We start from the raw sequence: 20,702 nt of genomic DNA on the forward strand, positions 1-20,702 counted from the left end.
TTCAACACTTGTTTGACTGTATATTTGTAATCTCACCCCTAGTGTCACCGATATGAGGATGGGTTCCCCCTTGAGTCCGGTTCCTCTCAAGGTTTCTTCCTTACCAATTTAAGGGAGTTTTTCCTTGCCACTGCTGCCTGAGTCACCTCAGCCTTGCTCATTGGGGATAAATAAATACATACATACATACACACTGTGAACTATATATATATAGTATATAATATATATATATATATATATCTTCCTTTGTTACTAGATTAATTCTTGACGAAGCCCATTGTAAAAAGCACTATACAAATAAACTCGAATTGAATTGAATTGAATTGAATGTACATTATGTGCTTTATGAACTTATGTGCTTTATTTGATAACAAGCAGAAACAACATTCCCCCATTCAATAAATACTACAAAGTATTTATTGAATTTTATTTATTAATTTGTGTGTGTGTGTGTGTGTGTGTGTGTGTGTGTGTGTGTGTGTGTGTGTGTGTGTGTGTGAACCGGGGCCCCCTGGCACCATCTTAGGGCCCCCAGGTTGAGAACCACTGGCCTAGACTACTTGTTCTGAGCAGGTGTTGTCAGTGAACAGGCTGTAAAACTGTTGGCTAAGTTACAGACACTCATGAAGAACTCATGCTGATTATCATGGAAACATCTCTAACAGCAGTCACAATGTCACTGTTTGTGTCAAACTAGTTGTGAATTAGTTGTAACATTAAACAGGAGATCATGACTTACTCTGTGTGCATCTCAAAGTGATGCTCGCAGCTCTAATGCTTTTCTCTGTGGGTGAATGAAGACGATGCTGAACAATTCCAGGATCTGTTTTTTTTTCCATTGGTTGTTGCGTTAAATCTTACCCAGGCACAATAGTGCTATTTTCTGATTGGTTATTGTGTAGCCTCTTGTTTTGATTGGCTGATAAGTGTCAGGCTCGACTAAGAACTCCAGGGGAGACTCGTTTAATTCCTGCTCAGTTCCATAGAGACAACGGTGCGGACTGATACGTTTTGGGCGCTGCGGCTTATTAAATATATGATAAATAGTAAGTTTTTCTGCGTGAGAAATACAATATGTGGCGGGAGAAAAGACAGACATGACGGACTGTCACGCTCAATGCGTCACACTTGAGAGTCCTGCAGAATGTTGATTTCTTCCTGCTCTTGGACTTTCCTCCCTTCTGATCTGCTGATGTATTTATATTTCTTGTAGTTAGAGTAAGGTTGTCCGATCTTATCCCCAAAGGGTTGGTAATGGTGCAGGTTTTTATACCAATCAATCACACTTGAGATCATCTCAACCTCACATTCAAATTTAGTCTAAAGTCAGAAATCTTCTAGAAGACCAAATCAAATCCAAAGTTCTAGGACTTTTTTTCACAACAGATTAAAATGAACTCATCAGGCCACGTTTAGTTTCGGCTGGTTTTGTCAAATAACAAAAAATGGCTGTTGTCATTACAGCTTTAACCTTTTAACCCTTTAGGAAAATTATAGTAGTCACAACTGAGGGGGTTTTATTGTTTTGTTTTTGTTCAGGTATGAAAAGAGAAACTTCAATGTTTTTGTCCACGTGCATCTTTCCCAGATAAAACCACATATCCCATGGATGAGACAATGGTACACACACACACACACACACACACACACACACACACACACACACACACACACACACACACACACACACACAAAGTTAAATAGTTTAATCTACATTATTAGACTTAATGAACCCTAAAAGGCCATCCCATATTTGGACATCATCCTGTCAGCTTTGAGAAGTGTGTGTGTGTGTGTCATGATTCATCCTGGACTTTGGCCATGTGCACTTTGTTAATGTTCCTCGTCACATTATGTTCCTGCCCTGCCCTCGTCTGTTCCTCCCTGTTCCCACACCCATTCCTAATTGTATCTAATTTTTTTTGTATTTGAGTGTGTCTCTTTGCCGATGGTGGTGCCGGAATGTCCTGTCTTTAGTCTTGTCTTGTTTCGTGTTCCCTTTTGTTATTAAACCCTGTTGATTTGGCTATCCTGCGTTTGGGTCCGCTTCCTTACCCTGCGTCATAACAGAAGATTCCCCCGCACCAGGACCCGCATTTTCTTTCTTTTTTTTTTTTTTGATTTTTTTTTATTAGATGCAAAATACAAATACAAAGACCAACAAAACAAAACGTGTGTGTGTGTGTTTGTGTGTGTGTGTGTGTGTGTGTGTATACATACATATATACACACATGCATAAATAAAAGAGGAAAATATATTAATAATAATAATCATAATGACAATAATGACGATGAAGACAGTAATAGTATCACACAAGACAAAATGTAAATGTAAAATTGGGTATGAGGAAGGTGACAATATCAACAGTAATAATAATAATAATAATAATAATAATAATAATAATAATAATAATAATATTGAAAAATCCAATTAATAAGAAATAGTAATAATAGTATTAGCAGTAGTAGTAATGATAAATATATTTACAAATATACTCATTTCATCCAGAATGAAGGGGAGGTTAAAGGATCAGAAAGAGGACCAATAGAACTAGTAGTAGTAATAGCAATAATAATGCTTCTACAGCCATTAATAGTAATGATAATAGTAGTACTTATAATAGCAATAATAATAATAATAATAATAATAATAATAATAATAATAATAATAACGGTAATATTGATACAACTATTAATGATAAGGTATTATAAAGCTGCCGCTGATAACCCTCATGGCCATGGCATAGCATAGACCAACGCCGGCGTCATATTACAACGGGCTATCAAGGTGAAGTGCTGTGGGATCCATGGTCCCAAAATCCATACCCATCCCCAGCCGTCCCGTGCATGCCACGCTTACCATGTTTGTGTGTGTGTGTATACGTTTTTTTTTTTTTGTGGAATAAATATGGCTGCTTTCATTGTTATACTCATGATATGTTTGTCAACTAGTGTATAATGCATTAAAAAAGCATGGCGTGTGGCATGGAACCAGCCCAGTACAAAGCCCAGGCCACCACACCCGCGACACACTTACTGTCATGATTCAGCTCGGACTTTGGCCACGTGCAGTTTTGTTTATGTTTCTCGTCACGTGTCTGCCCCGCCTTCGTCTGCTTCTTCCTGTCACCACACCTGCTCCTCATTGTGTCATGATTGTCTCGTGTATTTAATTGTGCCACGTTGCCTTGTGCAGTGCGGAATCTACTGTTGTCCTGTCTTGTCTTCAGTCTGTGTCATGTTTCGTGTTCCCTTTGTTATTAAACCCTGTTTTGTTTTGCTATCCTGCGTCTGGGTCCGCTTCCTGCCCCGCGTCATGACACTTACCCTATGTATGTGCACAAGACACACTTACCCTATGTATTTTTTTTATTATTTTTTTTTTTTTAATATTATTATGCTCCAAATGAATGTGTGTGCACCTCATCTAATATGTGATGCATTAAAACAGCGGGACAAGTGCTGGGCCAGCCGGAGACAAGAAATATCAGACAGAAGTACAAGCTGGAGAGTGAAAGTCCAATGCCCCCGGCCCCACATCACACCCACCCACAACTAATCAGAACTGCACATGGCAGGGACTAGTATGCCACAGCCAACCTGGTTCCAGAAGCAGCAAAAAAGGGAAAGAGAGAAAGAGAGAGAGAGAGAAAGAGAGAGAGAGAGAGAGAGAGAGAGAGAGAGAGTTTTAAATATAATAAGTATTTAATTTATATTTATTAGTCTGTGTTGCTGCCTCTTCCTGACCCTCCCTCCTCCCAATCATGTGTGATTATTGATGTGATTATTGATGGTGTATCATTGAGGATGGCTTCAGACAAAGAAGGTCGGTGGAAGTTAAAGAGAGATGACCAAGACGGGTGTAATTCTGATGTATTATTTTGAGTGGAGGTAGACAAGTTTTCCATGGAGATGTACTCTATTAGTAAATTTTTCCAAGTTGTAATGTGTATGGCGTTCCTCAATTTCCAGTTCATGAGGATAGTTTTCTTGGCGATAGGTAGAGCTACTAGGAGTAATTGACTGTTTGTACTGTTTAAATTGATTATGGATATGTCACCTAATATACAGAGGGAGGGAGAGAGCGGGATGTGACAACCCATAAGGTTGGATAGTGAGTCGATAACGTTTTCCCAGAATGTTTTAACCGTAGTGCATTGCCAAATAGTGTGTAAATATGTATCTGGGGTGTTTTGTGTGCAATGTGAGCATGTTTCTGAAGTAAAAACCATTTTAAATAATTTCTGTCCAGTTAGGTGAAATCTATGAAATACTTTATACTGTATAAATTGTAAGTTGGTGTTTTTTGTCATGAAGTAGATATTTTTGCAGATTTGTGTCCAGAAAGCGGCATTGGGAGCAATAGATAAGTCTGATTCCCATTTAGCATTGGGTAGGCTTAATGTGTTGTCTGATTTGGATATTATTTTATATATTTTGGAGAGTATTTTTTTTTGGGGGGGGGGGGTTATATTAATTAGTTCTGAAATTGGAGGCGAAAGGTCTAGATTAATTCTCTGAGTGTCAATTTTTGATTGAATGGATGATTTGATTTGTAAATATTCCAAAAAACAATTACTCCCAATGCCGTATTTCTGGACCAAATGGGAAAATGGTGCTAAGTTGTTATTAAGGAGGATGTGTTGAAGTTGTGTGATGCCCTTATCTACTCATGTGGGTAAGTTGAGTGGCTTCTTATTTACTATAAAATCTGGGTTATTCCAGATCGGGGTGTATTTAGATGATGCAAGAGGGGTGTTTGTGATTTGATGAAATTTCCACCAGGCTGTCAGAGCTGTGGCTATTGTTGATGATTTAAAACAGTGGTGCTTTTTGATTGCCTGACTATAGAAAGGTAATTCTGAAATGTTAATCTCTTTACAAATTGACTGTTCAACATCTAGCCATGTGCTTTTTGATGGGTTAAGATGAATCCATTTGTATATGTTTTGGAGCTGATTGGCCAAAAAGTAGTGGTAGAAATGTGGTGCTTCCAGTCCTCCTTGTGTTTTTGGTTTCTGTAGTGTAGTCAATTTAATTCTTGGAGTCTTATTTTTCCAGTAGAATTTAGTGACGATTAAATCTAGGGATTTAAACCAGGTGAGGGTGGGTAGTGCTGGAGTCATTGTAAATAAATAGTTTAATTTAGGGAGTATAGTCATTTTAATTACTGATATTCTGCCCATAATGGATAGTGGTAAATTCATCCAGCGGTGAAGGTCATCATTTATTTTTTTAAGTAATGGAGTAAAATTGAGTCCAAACAGCTCTGACAGCCTGGGGGAAACATTAATGCCCAAGTATGTGATATAGTTAGTGCACAAAGGAATAGGTGATGTCTGGGATGTCACATCCAAACTGTTAGAATGTAATGAAAGTATGGCTGATTTACTCCAGTTGATGGAGTATTCAGAGATATTTGAGAATGAATCAATGAGTTTAATCGCTTCTTGTAATGATGATGAGGGGTCTAGTAAATATAGTAATATATCATCAGCGTAAAGACTAATTTTGTGGTGCATGTTTAGTGTTTGTTGTTTGGCATGAGTTTGAGGGCATTAAAAAGTTCATATTCTGATAAGGGAGATTCAAGAGTATTTATTTGATGTTTACTGAGTTGAGGTAGGTTGATATTGTTGAGGAATGAGTCAATGTCTTTCTGATCTGGGTCCTTATTGGAGGAATATAATTTACTGTAAAAGTTTTGAAAGATTAGATTTATTTCTTCTGGTGAATTGGTGGATTTCCCTGCTGTGTCTACAATCACTGGTATTGTAGCTTTTTCCTTACTTTGTTTGATTTGATTTACCAAATATTTACCAGATTTGTTATTATGATGGAAGTTTTCTTGTCGTAGCCTATGAATTAGGAATTGTGTATGTTTATTGATTAATTCGTTCAATTTGAGTTTATATTTCCTTAATGAATCCTGAGTTTCTTCTGTTGGGTTATTTATGTTAATGTCTTCTAGTTGTTTAATTTTTTGTTCCAATTCTACTTGTTCATCCTTTTCTTTCCTTTTTTTTGTAAACTGAAACTGAAATTATTTTTCCTCTTAGTACTGCTTTTCCTGTTTCCCACAGAAGAGATGGAGATGTTTCCGGCGAGTCATTCATCTCTAGAAAACATGCCCACTCTCTTTTGAAATAACTCGCCATCTGGTAGTGGGTTTATGTTGACTAGTTGTGTTCCATTTTAATGTTACCGGGGCATGATCACTGATGGCTATTGGATGAATCTTTGATATGTGGGAATATGAGTGGTGTACTGGTGAGAAAAATGAGTATTCTTTACAGTTAGGATGCTGTAGACGCCAACTATCGCCAAGACCAAAATCCCTCATGAACTGTTTTATGGTTTCTGCAGATTTCCAAATGCGTTTATTGCCTAAACTATTACATCTATCTACTGTTGGATCTAGAACTGTATTGAAATCACCTGCAATTATAACTGGTCAATTAGAAAAATTTGAAATTGAAGAGAAAAAGGTCTGGAAAAAGGATGGGTCATCTGTGTTTGGGCCATACAAGTTGCCAATTGTGACCGGGCTATTATTAGTGGAGATGTTTATAATAATGAAATGTCCTTCAGGGTCTGTAATAGTGGTGTTATGAACAAAAGAGATTTTTTTATTTATTAGAATGCATACTCCTCTTTGTTTTGTGTTGTAGTGAGCCGAGAATAAATGACTGTAATTTGATGATTTTGTTATAATCTGATTCCGATAGATGTGTTTCTTGCAGGAGACATATGTCGGCTTGTAGTTTATTCAAATGATTAAAAACTTTGAACTTCTTTGTCTGAGAACCAAATCCACGAACGTTCCAGGTTACAAAAGTGATAGATGACATGTTTTAGTGATTATGGCAGTTATTGACTCAGGAATGAAAGTGAAGTGTTCAGAAAAGCCTGTCATTAGAACAAACATTTTTGACATCGAGGACACGGTGTTCCTGCACTCTGAGTTACCTGGAAAAGAGTAAGAATCAATGTCACGCACACACACACACACACACACACACGCACACACACACAGACACACACACACATGATGTGTCATTTTGAATGACACATTGGCTCAATATCCAGGAAGAGCTGCACAAAGGCTAGCATTAGCATAATTAACACACCTTTCTAGAAAATAAGCCAATACTGCCAGAGGGTGAGGCGTCGTACAAGAAAAGACAATTTCAGGGAGAACTGAGATCTTACAGAATGAAGATTAAATGTGTGTCATTATCTGGTCTTTACAATGAACACCCTTCCCTCCTCCTAAAGGTAGACTGTGTTTCATGCTCGAGCTTGGCCAATTAATCCAGTAGTGCGGAAACTGTTGTGAAATACTTGTGTGTGCTTTAGGGGACAGAAAAGTCCTGGAGGTTTGGGGTTCTGGTCGAGGACAACGTCAATTTATCTTCTCTGTAGATTTGGCTCGTCTTTGTGTTTGGGTGCTGAGAGAATACGAGGAAATCCAGCCCATCTTTATTTTATTTATTTTTATTTTTTTTTGTACTTGTACTTCTACCCATTTCACTATTTTCCTTATACTGCTGTTTACTTCAATAAGGAACAGTCATAAAACACATTTCACTACGTCGTACTTTGTTTGCTTACGTATGTCACAAACAACATTTAAATTTGAAAATTTTTAAATTTTTAAATTTTGGCTTGTGTAATACTGATATCCTACCTTGTTTGCTTTCTTGTAAACACTCTAACACACACACACACACACACACACACACACACACACACACACACACACACACACACACACACACACACGGATGGAGGAGGATGAGATGACCAGTAAAGATACAGTCGATGCGATTGTGAAAGCTTTTGGCTTCACAAGATTGTGATTGTATCCTTACGCTTGTGTGTGTGTGTGTGTGTGTGTGTGTGTGTGTGTGTGTGTGTGTGTGTGTGTGTGTGTGTGTGTGTGTGGTGATAGTGAACATTGTAGACATTCTTACACACTATTATTTTATTATTATTTTGTATCTTCAGTGTATCTTCTGTTTATTCAAGTGTTTTAAAAGCAAGTATTATTAAAGCCAGGTATTCAGGGACTAGATGCCATGATTTATCACTCAGGATAATTAATAGTCTGATATGCTGTCAGATTTAATAAAAGGTTATATTTGAGTGTTCTTGCATGTGTATGTGTGTACTGTATGTATATTTGTGTGTGTGTGTCTGTGTGTGTGTGTGTCTGTGTGTGTGTGTGTGTGTGGTATCAGTACAGTGAAACACAGACTTTGTCCTTTACCTGATGTGTTCAGTACGACAAAAGCAAATCTGATGGTCAGCTTAAGAAAAGGGTTAGGGTTCCTAATTTTACCTTCACTCCATTTCATGAAGGTAAACACACTCTCTCTCTCTCTCTCTCTCTCTCTCTCTCTCTCTCTCTCTCTCTCTCTCTCTCTCTCTCACACACACACACACACACACACACACACACACACACACACACACACACAAATTCTCACATTTCTCACATTCTGGGGTCCACCTCATTTTTGTACCCCTATGGGGTCCACCCTTTCCAATGGTTCTACAACTCTGTAAAAAATCAGGCATGACCAAAAAAAATCCTAATCATAACTATCACTTCAATTTAATAAAATTCTAAACTTTTTCAAAAAAGGATTTTGGCCCCTTGTGAGGCCCAGTTTCTAGCGGGGTACCCTTGTGAGGTCCAGTTTCACACACACATATTTCAAGTTTTTATATTTCAAGGGACCAAAAAAATTATCTAGAGATATTAAGAGTTTCTTGGTTTGAACTTGATTAAATCCAGGACTGCATCAGGGATTTTATTCTAATTTACATCCTCTACATCCCATCTCCATTTATTTTGCACCAACCGACATACCTGATTGTCATCAATAACTAGACAGGGTATGAACACGATGATAATGACCCTGGTCCAAATTCATGGTGAATTTCCAAATCAAACTTCTCAAACACCATACTGCGTTAAAATCAGGCTTTGCCAGGCTAACGAAAAGTAATATTTTACATCGAACATGGCATAAAATAGTCCCTTAACAACAGGTTTTGTCCTCAAGAAGCATGTATTTATAATTGAAAAAGGGTAGTTCCACATAAATTAGTGTGCAGGCAGTTTCAGTACAAAATAAATAAATAAATAAAATATACATCTTTCAGATCAACCCGGTGAAAACTATACAAAATAATAGAAAAACACCAATCACAGAGTGCTTTGACAAAATCTATGAGCTTTCACTGGTGTGATCCTGATCACAGGACCCGAACAAATAATAAATGTAAGGATCACATAAATTTAGGTCCAGAACATTGTGTGTACCCATTGTTATACACAGCTTTCAGGAGAAGAAAGATCATACAGCTTCCATAACAATGAGAATCTACAAAAACACTAATACAAAATAATAAACACCATTAACATTACACACATTAAAGTGTTTAGACAAATCTTACAATCTTTCGTTGTAATTCTCTCCTGTGGGAAGCAATGCGGTATTTAATGAAATATTTTACCACTTTCCACTCTCTGCTTCCAAGGGCTTCAGGTTCTGCAGCAATGCACTGCTGACAGTCTTCCTTACCTGGTACTTCATTCATCACTAAGAACCTTCTCAAATGCCTTTCTACTGCAGAACATTCTTCTGGTGCCCAGCTTCTTTTTGTAACAGCTTGTTTACCTAGGTAGAAAGAAAAAGAAAGTTATCCCATTCTTGACCAACTACTAAAAATAGCTGTTGAAGGTAAATCTCCACAGATATTGTGCTGCGACAGTTAGAAACACAAAATTTGGAGTAGATTCTACGTACATTGCTACACAAGACAGCAAAATTTATTGAACATATTTTTCATGTTTTAATTGGAAGAAAATTTTTTTCAAGTTAAAAATTCACATATAAATTGAATGGAGCCTGTTGTGTGAGTGATGTTCCAACAGTAACCTCATGCAAAATCAGGGGCTTTTATAGAAGTTACAACAGGTCTCACAATAACATGTAGGGGACTGCAAGCAATCTCATTTTAGATACTTGTCTTAAACCAACCTCAGCTGAGAATGTGTGCAATTATGCATGTAGTAAGACAGGTTTTGATGCTGAAAACTGTTGTCCAAATGAAATACAATCACTTAAAGTGAGGTCCAATCGGAAGGGCCCCATAAGGTCAAGACTAGAAACAAGAGTGTGTGTGAAGATAAGTCGAAAAACAAAACCTACAAATCTGTTCAGGCGGGCCCCACAAGGGCAACACTAGAAACATACGTGTGTAAGTCTGACTAGAGACATCTGAAAGGGTGTTTGTCAGAATAAGTCCAATACCCAATGACCTACTCTGTAAAGTGAAGTCAAAATACCAATATGAGCAACTGCCTGTCTTGGTTGTGGAACTACATAGGGTACAATTCAACATGAATAGTAAAGACAGCCTACACATTATTCCATTACCTGTGTGTTAGCATCCTCCCCCTGGGATTTTTGTTGGGAACTCAGATCAGAGACCATCTTGGAGTCTGCTGCCACAGGAGAAGGCTGCTTATTAGTCACCTGAAAGACAGAACAATACTATGAGCATGTAATTCATTCTTAGTCATCATGAATGTGGAGATACACTGAAGTTCCAACAGTAACCTCATGCAAAATCATTTCTACAGCAGCATATAATAGAGGCAGCATATAACAGAGGCCTGTCAGGGGCTTTTATAGAAGTTCCAACAGGTCTCACAATAACATGTAGGGGACTGCAAGCAATCTCAATTTAGATACTTGTCTTAAACCAACCTCAGCTGAGAATGTGTACAATTATGCATGTAGTAAGACAGGTTTTGATGCTGAAAACTGAAGCATATTAAAAAAAAAAAAAAAGAATTTTGCTTACCACCATTTTTGTTTTGTTTTTTCCATTCAAATTCTCTGAGTCTTAGAGTAGGGTCTTGACTGGCATTTCTCCAATGAAAGAGTTCCCCTCTGTACTCCTTGGCAAAAGCACCTTGTTCGATTGACTGGGCAGTGAAAACTCCCCTTCCTATAAGGACATGTAATTTAATATACATTTAATAATGTATTACATATACATATACCTAAATGTTTTACCACACTGACACCCTTTTGTGCTACTATAATATGTTGCCCCTTAAAGAGCTTGACATCCCTGTACCTTTGTTGGCATCAATGAATTTTTCCATTAGCCATGGCTTGTCCCTCGTTGACAGTATGTATGATGTTGCCGTGTTCTGATCTTCTTTTTGAACATTATGGGTCTATAAAAAGATTTTCAAATTGTTACACAAGTAGCCAGCATGAAAAAAAAAAGCCTCCTAAAAAAACTATAATTCATATAACAGTCAAACCTTGTAAACAAAAGGCAGTAAAGTCAGGCGTGCTGTGATTTTAACTTAAGATAGTGTTTGTAATTAAAAAAATAACAAGACTGATGGCATCATTTATTTTCCCAAATCACAGCACAACTGACATTAGCCATAAAAGCAAAGATAAACCATAATGAAGAAATGGTACTATTAGAAATTATAATAGACACTGCAATGTTACAACAAACATTCCCCCACCTGTCAACTGCCACTGTAAATCCTGATAATGCCCATGAAGGGGGATTTATAACAGAGCTAATGTCAGATTATATTAATTGTACCTTTTCCTGTTGTTTCTATGTCTGCTGTTTTAGACAAATGGTCCTTTATGTTTTTATAACTGCATCTTTACAAACATACTGGTCTTGTTGATCCAGTTTAGAAGGGGAATAACACCAGAATGCAGTTTAATATGTGATTAAATGAATGAGTTACTCAACTGTAAGCTCCTGTAAACAACTCTGTGTCTAAAAGTGTTAATGATGGACAGACAAAAGCACCATATGGGGCCCAAGCCATTTAAACATTAAAAGGACCTGAGTTACATTGGGGTTAATTCAGAATTAATTGGGCTATTAATTGATAATTATGCAGTTTGATTGTTGGTTACTAACGCTAACGCTAGCCGTGTCTGTAGCTAACGCTAGCGCTAGCCGTGTCTGTAGCAAACGCTAGCACTAGCCGTGTCTGTAACTAATGCTAGCGCTATCCGTGTTTGTCACTAACGCTAGCGCTAGCCATGTTTGTAGCTAACGCTAGCTCTACAGCTAATCTCACAACGGGGCTCGGTGTAGTGCGTACCCAATATAAGAGTCGTGTGATAAGTATGTATACTTTCCCCTTGTATATTACTGTAGTATAGCTGCAAGTAACTGGGAACCTAATAATAAAAAATGAACAATCTGAAATTTAACTCACCTCTTACTCATAACAGCAGGTCCTTTGTCTGTGAAACCTCGTGATGAAGATCCATAATTCCTTTCTCTCACAGCAGCAAATCTCGTAATAACCACCTGACATCGTATTATTCAATAAAACTTTATTTAAATTACAAGAGTGTGTGTGAGCCTACACACATTCCGGGACCATTGGACAGGTCCAAATCTACCTAGGGGGCGCTCGAGAACCCAGGTCCCACACACTCGTACCCAGTTTTTGCTACGTTGTGGGCCAAGTAAAAAAACACATTAGGCATATCAGGGGAGTATCCTGAGCATGTTAAAATGAAAAAAACGTTGTGGGGTCCGGCATTTTGGACCCCACAACGTAGTTGGGCCCACACCGTTGGTGTGCTCCGAGTGACCGGACCCAACAAAGTAAGAAATGTGAGAACACACACACACTCTCTCTCTCTCTCTCTCTCTCTCTCTCTCTCTCTCTCACACACACACACACACACACACACACACTCTCTCTCTCTCTCTCTCTCTCTCTCTCTCTCTCTCTCTCTCACACACACACACACACACACACACACACTCTCTCTCTCTCTCTCTCTCTCTCTCTCTCTCTCTCACACACACACACACACTCACACACACACACTCTCTCTCTCTCTCTCTCTCTCTCTCTCTCTCTCTCTCTCTCTCTCTCTCTCTCACACACACACACACACACACACTCTCTCTCTCTCTCTCTCTCTCTCTCTCTCTCTCTCTCTCTCACACACACACACGCACACACACACTGAACTTACACATGTTTGCTTTTCCTCAGCAATGAAGGAGACAATGTGTTTGGTTTGCTGCTAATTACGACAGCGCTCGCAAATAATTATTCTGCGATTCTACAAGCCGCAGAGTGACGAGCTTTCTACACTTTATCTGTATGTGTTGTTAATCCGGCTGTGAGCAGTCTCTCAATTACAGTTTTTCTCGATTGCTAAAACACATTTCATGAAACAGTCAACCATTTTCTCAGAACTGTAAACACAAAACCAAATATTCAAACTAAATTTCCAAAACCTTTGACTCTTCTGGAAAAATCAAACACTCACCCCTAAACTATTTAACCTGTCCTCAAAATCAAACTATGCTTTCAGATCATAAACACAACCCATCAATAAATAAACACTATGGAGCAATCATTAGACACAACACAAAAAAATGGAGAACACAGCATCCAGGGCATGTAGTTAAAGAAAATGTTGTTTGTTACTGTATACACAGTACGTAAATGCCATTTGCAATAAAGAAAATATTACAGTAACCATCACTTAGTACTGTCAAAGAAAATGAAAAGCATAATAAACTTAAATGTTGTGCAACTGAAAAGTCTGTTTTACACAATTCAGTCTGCCTCAGCGTCGTGTCTTCGTGCTGGGTCTGGCCAGAGGACTTCATCCACCTCACAGGCAATGTTGTCCCTTGCCAGGCAATGGGGGAAAAACCCTTTGGTGTGTCAGATCCAGCCTTGACAACATTCCACACCTATGTCACCACAGGCCAATTCCATAGCCTCTAGAAGACTTACCCTGTTATATGGATTTCGGTCATAGACCTTCCACAGCCACCCAGAGAAAAATTCCTCGATTGGGTTTAGAAAAGGGCTGTACGGTGAAAGGGAAACATTTAAGAATTGCTGGTTCATATTGAACCATTCACGTACACGGACACTCCGGTGAAAGCTGACATTGTCCCAAACCACCACATACACAGCATGCACTGCCTGCTGATCATCCTGGTGCTCACACTCAAGCAGAACATCCCGAAGACCACCCAGAAAGGTTAAAAGATGTTCAGTGTTGTATGGCCCCAGGGTTGCATGATGGTGGAGAACCCCACGGTTACGTATGGCTGCACAAAGGGTGACATTGCCACCACGCTGGCCAGGGACACCCACGATGGCACGTTGGCCAATTATGTTCCTGCCTCTCCCTCTGCTCTTTGCCAGATTGAACCCTGCTTCATCAACGAAAATGCATTCATGGGGCCTTTCCATGGCATCCAGTTCAAACACTCTCTACACATGTAGAAAAGGATACATACAGTAACTAGTTTACAGTAGTAAGTGATACAGAAAGACAAACTTCTGCAAGTGTATTTGTATACACACCTTACAGTATTTACAACCCTACATTAGTATAAAGGCCAGTTTACAGTAACGATTGGCTAGTAGCATAGAATTGTACTGTAAGCATCAGAGCTGAAAGTGTCTGAGTGTACATTTACTTGTACATATTGGCATCGTAGTTCTTTGACCCGTTCTGAGTTGCGCTCAAAGGGTACTCTGTACACTCGCTTCATGCGTAGCCTGTTGCGTTTGAGGACACGATCAATGGTCGAAAGGCTGACACTGTTCATTCCTTCAAAGTTTGCATTGTCTTCAACAACTCTTTCCTGTATTTCACACAGGCGGATTGCATCGTTTTGAAGGACCATATCAACAATGAGAGCCTCTTGCTGTTGGGAGAACATACCAGTCCTTCCACGCGCATGTTGTAGTCTTGCAATTCTACAAGAAGGGAAAATGCTTATTTCCCCCCAGTCATTTTTCTCTTGACAAAGATACAAGGGCGTCGATTTGGGTAGGGACGGTATGTCCCTACCAATATCCAGGGAACACTCAATTGTCCCTAGCAATAATTCGACCAAGCCAATATATATTTATACATAACCACTGATATCCGTCTGTGTCTTGTGCTTTTTTATTTATTTCATTTAACATTTATCCAGGAATCATTAAATAATATGAAAATATTTTACAACGACGTTCTGTAAAAAATAGCGCAACTTGTGGAACACAAATGGTTAACAGATTTACCCCTGCAATGAATCCCGCCTCTGTAACTCAACTCTCTAAAATGATTGGCCTTTGCCTTTTTTGAGTCCCGCCTCTCTAACCCACGTCGCTGTTTGATTGGCTTTGTCTTTCTCGCTAATGTGTTTAGGTCGGCTGTAGCTATATTCCGTTGTATGAAGCAATATGCAACGTGATTATGCAGGTTACCGGTATGTGAGGAAGAAAGTATTCTTATAACAACAGTTTTATGCACAAAATACAGGGAAAGTTGTCCCCACCAATGTCAAATAAATTATGTCCCCACCAATGTCAAATAAATTATGTCCCCACGAATGTCAAATAAATTATGTCCCCACCAATGTCAAAATCAAACTTTCACCATTGCAAAGATATGTACTGGCTCAAATGAATACAGTAAACTTTCAATTACCGAAATGAAAAGAAACATTTACTTGTTTTCTTCTCTGAATGTCCTGACAATGGTGGCCACAGAGAATCTGCTCAAATTGGGTTGAACTCGTAGGCCTGCTTCCCTCGTTGTCATACCATGAACAAGAACATGGTCTATGACTGTTGCTTGAATATCATCTGAAATGACTGCTCTTGGTCTTTCTCCTCCTCTTCCTCATCTTATTCCTCTTCCTCCTCTTACTCTTACTCTTCCTCTGCCTCTCAGATTGTTTCCCACCATTCTTACATCCACCCACCACACCTGTGCCCTCTGAACTGGCTTATATTCTGGGCAATTGGTTTAATCACATCATTAGAAACAAGTGTGTTCAATTTTGAGTCATTGTGTTGTACAGATGACAACCGTGTTGTAGTCGTGTTTACCGTTTGCCGCGTGTGTTTACCAATTTGCAGCACAAGTGCATCACAGTGCAAAATATGTTTAGTGAATGAGAATGTGTTTAGAGTTTTGCCAAAAGAGTGTCTGATTTGACAAATTGGTTTAGTTCACTGAACATTTGATTCAGAGAATGGGGTTTAGTGTTTTAGCAATCGAGAAAAACTGTAATAAATCACCACGATGTGCATTTTACAATCTAATTACAATAAGATAAAAATAAAATTAAACTTTGATTTGTAATCTTTTCCTTTAAGAGTTTTTCCTTTATTGTCAGGAGAGAACGTACGAAGAGATTTAAAAAATATTTTAAAAAAACATGATATTGTGATGTGATGTTAAGGTGTTCAGACAGGTTGGTTGGCGTGTTTGAAGACAGTTAAGGACGTGCGTGTCACTTGAGTATATGTTTGGGCACCAGAACATCAGATCATCTTTTGAGAACTTTCTGCATCTTTTCAGATTTTAAAAAAAAATTAATGAGCCCCTAGTTCTTCACTTTTTTCATAGTGCTATTGTCTGTTTTTTGCACTCAACTGACACTAAAAAGAAAATGTTGATTACACTGTGGCTTACTTGCATGTTATTTTCCCATCCAAAGCAGGATAAAGACCTGAATATAGTACCTAATTAATTGTGTTATGTTGTTTATAACTGGTTTTATTTACAGCAGCACTTTGCTGAAGGACTCATGATGGACTCAGAACCACACATCTGTAGGATCAGTTTGGATTCTGCTTCTGGACATTTTATCAGGTGCACCAAACCATCTGAGACACTTTGATCAATTCCCACTCAGATACACTATTTAGGCTGTGTGCAAATTTTACATCACTCATATGTAACTGTTAAACATCACATTTTAGATTTATTCCTCTTTCTTTGCTGTTCTAATCAGCTCCACCGTTCTTTTCTGGAAGGGTTTGCACTAAATGTTGGAGCGTAGCTGTGTGGATTTATGTTCATTCGTCTTCAAGAGCATTAGACGCTGATTTTGGGAGGGTGAGGGGACTCCAGTTCCAATTCATTGCAAAGGTGTTCAGTCAGGGATCAGAGCAGGACACTCAAGATCTTCTACTCTAAACTTTGCGTACACAGGCGTTATTACGTGAAAGCATGTTGCAAAACTAATAACATTTATTTGCACATTATGACGCTCTATGCTGCTAAAATAAACCCACAATACTTTTTTTATTAACTCTCATACTCTTAATATCTGTTCAGGAAAAACATCCCAACATAGTGAAATGAATTATTTTGCATGTATCTCGTGCAGAACCAAATGGATCAAATCTTCTAGTTCGATTCATGTGATCCTGTTCATTAGAATGAATCGATTCTTTGCATCTTAACGGTTAGTGTAGGAGCCACGCGCACACTTTCCTTCAGACGTACATAATTTAGGTGACCTGGACAGATAATGCAGCTGTTTTCAGGAGTCTTAACACATTTGTTTTTCCTCAAGATTTTGCTGTAAGGACTTGATATTGTGTTGTTTAACACAGTTTTTCTTAAACTAAAAATTTATTGTAAATAATTGAACATTACGGCGACAGGTGTGTCAGGTGTGTCAGGTGTGTCAGGTGTCCTGTCGCTGTAATGTTCAATTATTTACAATACATTTTTAGACACACCTGGAGACATTTTCCTTCTAAACACTTAACCCTGATATTTTCCTGGGGTCAATCTGAGTCCTGCTGGAAGGTTTAGAAAAGTTTAATGTGTCATAACTTGGGTTTTCTTCCACATATTTGCCTGAAATTTACCAGGATTGTTCCAAATAATTAACTTTGCAAGTAAAATTAATTTTGTATATTTTCGTTGAGCTATGTGTTCAGACCAGTATATACTAGCGTTTTGGATCCTTCCGGGTCATTTTGACTCGGCCACATTTAGTGGGGCAATAGGGCACACTTTTGCCCTTTTCAGCACAATGAACATACATACAGACAAAAAAATACACACATAAAATGTCACACCCAAAACACACTCACACACCACACACACACATGCACACACACACACACACACACACACACACACACACACACACACACACACACACACACACACACACACACACACACACACACAAATTGGGCATTGCATTTCATTAGGCCTCCAGAAAAAAAAAGCCAAACACTTGTAAATATTTCACACTTTTGATATGCCTTTGCCTAGCAGAGGGCAAAATATGATCCACCGAAATGATACTATACACACACGTGCGCACACACACACACACACACACACACACACACACACACACACACACACACACACACACACACACACACACAAGCACTGGGCATTGCAATTCATCAGGCTTCCAGACAAAACAAAAGCTACTCATTTGTAAATATTTCACACTTGCTATATGCATTTGTCCAGCTGGGGGCAAAATCTGATCTACCAACAAGCTTCTCTCTCTCTCTCTCTCTCTCTCTCTCTCTCTCTCTCTCTCACACACACACACACACACACACACACACACACACACACACACACACACACACACACACACACACACACACACACACACACACACACAGTCAAACACTGTTCAAAGAATTGGGCATTGCATTCCAGTTGGCCTCTAGACAAAACAAAGGCCACACATTTGTAAAAGTGTCACACACACACACACACACACACACACACACACACACACACACACACACACACACACACACGTTCATATTTCTATAAAGAAGTTCAAAAATAAAATACAAATATATAAAAAAATACTGACATTTTACCAGTCAGTAGTTATCCAAAATATCATTTAATATTTTTTTATTTTACTCAAAAACATGGCATAATTTCATAAGGTTTATCGTTCATAAATTAAGTATAATAAAACCATAATGAGTGTAAAAGAAGTTTTATTCACATGAAATTATGTTTTTGAGTGGTAGAATTTTTGATTTATAAGCATTCAAGTCAATTTGGCCGGGAAAAAAACAGGTTTTATTATTTGCTGACATTAAAAATGGTCAAAACGGTTTCACAACAATCTCCTGCCTTTTAAATATACCAGCCTGTAATTGGTTACAGGTTAAACATGGATGAGTGGATTACTGCGGTTAATCAAGTTTGATGAGCTGCATGTACATTTATGTGGGGCGGTGTAATATCTTGTGAGGCAGGGAATAGGGAGGCAGGAGCATAAACTTATGTGCTTTATTTGATAACAAGCAGAAACAACGTCTCACTCTGCCCAGGACAACAACCACTACACACATTCCCATTGTGGTGACAACTTGTGAACTGAGGCCCTAGTGGTCATAATACCAAGTGACTTACTAAACAGCATAGATGACTATAGGCGGCTTTTAGACACGATAATAGTAGCGAAATTGAAAAAAACAGATTATAAATAATCAATTATTATTATTATTATTATTATTATTATTATTATCATTATTATTATTATAATAATGATAATAATAATAATAATTATTATTATTATTAGTATATTTTTAAATTATTTTGTTATCATCATCATCATTATTATTATTATTTTTATTATTATTATTATTATTATTATTATTATTATTATTCACATTCCTCTTGTACTTCTTTTTCTTCTTATGATTATTATTATTATTCACATTATTATTATTATTATTATTATTATTATTATTATTATTATACACTCCAAACAGAAATGAAGTCATTTCACTGCAGAATTTTAAAGGAATTGTTATTGAAGCAGCTTCTTGTTGTGATTTTAATGTTCGTCTACATTTGATTCCTGTTTCATGTTATTTAGTTTCTAGCTTTGTGACTTGTGCTACAAATGACACCAGTACTTTTTGTTTTTGTAATTAATTACAATTGCATTGTAACACTGCATATTGTTTTAATAATTCATTCACAATACCTAAATAGGTGAGTAGCTAAAACTTTAATCATTAATAAGAACTGCTTATTAAAAGAAATTTAGATTTTTTTTTTATTTTTACAAATCTGATTAGTAATTGGTATCAAATTAGTAACATTTATAAAACAAATAGACATTTTGGACATTTTTTTTTATGTAAATAGTAAAAGTTTTAACTTGGATAGAACCTGTAAATGTGAACGTGCTTTCAGGAAGAGCTGCTGCTTAAATGCAGTGGGTTTGTTAGTCATGTTTTTAATCCATGTCTGAATTTTACAACAAATAATAAAGAAGTCAAACAAACTTTTATTGTTTTATTGGTCATAACCACTGGCCTAGACTACTTGTTCTGAGCAGGTGTTGTCAGTGAACAGGCTGTAAAACTGTTGGCTAAGTTACAGACACTCATGAAGAACTCTGATTAACTGATTATTAGGGAAACGTCTCTAACAGCAGTCACAATGTCACTGTTTGTGTCAAACTAGTTGTGAATTAGTTGTAACATTAAACAGGAGATCATGACTTACTCTGTGTGCATCTCAAAGTGATGCTCGCAGCTCTAATGCTTTTCTCTGTGGGTGAACGAAGACGATGCTGACAAGCATCTGCAACTGCGTTCTGTAAAAAATAGCGCAACTAATGGAATACAAAAGTTTAACAGATTTACCCCTCCAATGAATCTCGCCTCTGTAACTCACCTCTCTAAAATGATTGGCCTGTGTTTTTTTAGTCCCGCCTCTCTAACCCATCTCGCTGTTTGATTGGCTTTGTCTTTCTCGCTAATGTGTTGATGGCGGCTGCAGCTAGATTCCGTTGTATGAAGCAATATGCAACGTGATTGTGCAGGCTACCGG

General features: G+C 37.9%; 2 long non-coding RNA genes across 4 annotated transcripts in view; one reads left to right on the plus strand and one right to left on the minus strand.

Annotated features, from left to right (window-relative positions):
• Positions 1-3,382: 3,382 nt before the first annotated feature.
• LOC113638265 overlaps positions 3,383-20,702 on the plus strand; it is a 24,033-nt gene continuing 6,713 nt past the window's right edge. The window contains exons 1-2 of one of the 3 annotated variants that reach the window (XR_007138454.1): positions 3,383-6,979; positions 16,633-16,718. This is a non-coding gene — a long non-coding RNA (uncharacterized LOC113638265). The remainder of the gene's footprint in view (positions 6,980-16,632; positions 16,719-20,702) is intronic. The other 2 variants (XR_007138456.1, XR_007138455.1) reach the window with 2 other exon arrangements.
• On the minus strand, positions 11,212-12,749 carry LOC125139407. Its single transcript, XR_007138453.1, has 2 exons — positions 12,293-12,749; positions 11,212-11,266 (listed from the first exon to the last, which is right to left on the minus strand). It is a non-coding gene; the product is annotated as an uncharacterized LOC125139407 (long non-coding RNA).

The sequence above is a fragment of the Tachysurus fulvidraco genome, chromosome 18, assembly GCF_022655615.1.
Source record: "Tachysurus fulvidraco isolate hzauxx_2018 chromosome 18, HZAU_PFXX_2.0, whole genome shotgun sequence".
Taxonomy (NCBI): domain Eukaryota; kingdom Metazoa; phylum Chordata; class Actinopteri; order Siluriformes; family Bagridae; genus Tachysurus; species Tachysurus fulvidraco.